General features: G+C 36.4%; 1 long non-coding RNA gene across 4 annotated transcripts in view; it reads right to left on the minus strand.

The window, feature by feature from the left end:
* Positions 1-1,539: 1,539 nt before the first annotated feature.
* Positions 1,540-2,500, minus strand: part of LOC137997651 (uncharacterized) — a 6,498-nt gene continuing 5,537 nt past the window's right edge. For all 4 annotated transcript variants that reach the window (XR_011122544.1, XR_011122545.1, XR_011122547.1 and 1 more), the window contains one exon: positions 1,540-2,500. This exon is cut by the window's right edge and continues 264 nt beyond it. This is a non-coding gene — a long non-coding RNA (uncharacterized lncRNA).

A 2,500-nucleotide genomic window follows, 5' to 3' on the forward strand; every position in this document is an offset into this window, starting at 1 on the left:
TGGGTGCGCCTGAAGCAGCTTCTCTTTTATAAACTGGCGGGAAAAGAAGGACGGCCGGCACTTACTTTCCCGCCTTTTCCAAACTGACCGGCCACCCGATGCCCAAATTTTTCTTGCTTGTTTTTTTTGCAACTTCGTAACAACTGTTGTGGCCCACCCCGTTACTATCTCTGTTGCTCAAATATCGCTCGGCTCTCTGTTTGCAGATTTGATTCGAGTACTGAAATACGCCAAAGTAAGCTGAACCAACTATTTTTTTTTTATCAAATTTTCTCCAAACCTAACCGGTCCAATATTGTTTTCATTGACATTGTTGCAAATTTATAAGTTAGCCAGTCGTCAATTGCATTACGGTTCAGTGAGGTTTCCAATAGATCGTTATCGGACTGCTGTTGTCGTTACAGCTCGGCGTACTCTATCGCTAGAGCTTGGTAATTTTATCCTTTTTTGTTTTTGAAAGATATTGAGTTTTCGTGGGTAAGTTTCGTTTAGAGCTTATTTTTCAGCTTATCTCCCGCACACTATTTTAGTAAAAAGGTTCGTGAGACTCCAGTGTTTTGGAGTAGTTTGAAGTCTTAGAACTGAACTGTGTAGTTTGAAGTCGTAGCATTTCACCAACCAATTGAGAGTTCATTCCATCTTACACGCTGTAAATTTTATTTCTCATTTTTAAAGTGTTTCCTGTTCAGTTCCCCCTTTAAAATTACACACATTAAGATTGTGTTAAGCTCAGCTTCAATTGTCAAGTTTTAATTCGGATTGTTGAGTTGAATTTATCATAAAATTTCTTACAACTGTTTCATTTTCCATTTCCCTAGATTTTGATTTTTATATCAAAATTTGAAAAAAAAAAAGAAAAAAAAAAAAAAACTAGTCCCAACTGAGCTTCAGAGAGTGTAAACAATGTCATCATCAGTATTTACTTGTAGTACCTGTAAAAAACCTACGAGGAAGGAAGAATCTCGTCCCATAAATGATGTCAAAAGAAAAGTGATGGGACGAACATGCCAAGCCTGTAGGAATACCACTACCCGCCTCAGATGTTCAGTGTCGAAATGCACAATTCCCCTGTACAAGTTAAAACATTTAAAGTCACTACCGAAGTCAGTAGATGGTTTGCCCCCTGAAGTTAAGAAAACTTTCTTGGAAAATGAGTTTGGCAGTGTGGCCCTGATAAGCAGTTTAAGGTGCTGTGGTGCATGTTATGTAAGGTTGCACAGGCTGTCATCAAGTGTAAACAAAAGTGTTCCACAGTCCCTGTCTGCAAATAATTCTGTTCAAAATCAAGTTGGTCGTCCCCCAGTATCATATGAACAGGCATCAGAGCGAACTCAGCGGAGGATTCGAGGCAAACTTAAAAACAGTGCAAGGCAAAAAGTCGCTGAACTTAAAACAGAAGTTGAAAACATGGGTGCCTCATATGAAGAGATCTGCCAGGAAATTCTTAAAGACCAATTTGATGGTGTAAAGGTAACATTCACATTTTCAAACAAAACTTTCCTTTTTAAACTCACACAGTAAAATTCCACCTTATTATCAGTAGCTGGTTTTTCAGTTTATTTGGATTGATAATGAAAAGATGAACACAATTCAAGAAACTGATAACATGGCATACTGTCATACTTGTATAACAGGGCAAAAGTCACTAACCCTACAAAATACAGTAAAAACCCACATATAAGAACCTAGAATTTTCGAGGTCTGGCTGAATAGGTTCTAATATTTCAGGCTAGTTTTTCACAATTCAGGCTGATTACATGTAGTTTCTTTTAAAATAGGTTCTTATTTTTCAGAGGATCAACAATATATTTCTATATTTTATTTCATAAGATAAATTATTTAGACAGTACTGCACTGTAGCTTTATGAAAAACATATTTCTAGAGAAAATCCAATAAAATGCCAATCAAAGAAAACATATACACAATATAAGAAGTTTTTTTGAGGGTGGTTTTTTTTTGTAAAAGAACCTCTTTTTCTTTGCCAGGCTGCACAGGTTCTTATACATGTATTTTTGGGCATTTAAATGCCTAATTTCAGCCTGAACTGGGTTCTTATATGTGAGTTTTTCCTGTATGCATTTTTCCCTTAGATAGAAAACTAATCCAGGCCATCAACAGTACTTTTTTTTTGCATTCTAATAATCAGATCAGACTCAGCTATTATTAATTACTAATTCAGCGTCAGGACATTTTTCCTTTCGATTTGATCATAAAAAAATAAGACCACAATACTTTTTCACTTCTATCAGTACTTTCCATGGATACTTGCTTTAGCAACATTTTGGAAACATGATTGTAAATATGCGAACCTCACCCCTCACTCACTAGGAGGTGTTTCATACAAGAATCAAAAAGTAAAAGTATCAAGCCATTGTCTTCACTTTTTTCAAATTCCATTCAGGAAAAAGTGACAGTTCAACATGGAAATGCTAACATCGTGGAGGGCTTAGCTCTCAGCTACTCCAGAGAGAAGCCTGGAAGTCCCAAACGGGTTGAACT

This window comes from Montipora foliosa, chromosome 3 (assembly GCF_036669935.1).
Source record: "Montipora foliosa isolate CH-2021 chromosome 3, ASM3666993v2, whole genome shotgun sequence".
Lineage (NCBI taxonomy): Eukaryota > Metazoa > Cnidaria > Anthozoa > Scleractinia > Acroporidae > Montipora > Montipora foliosa.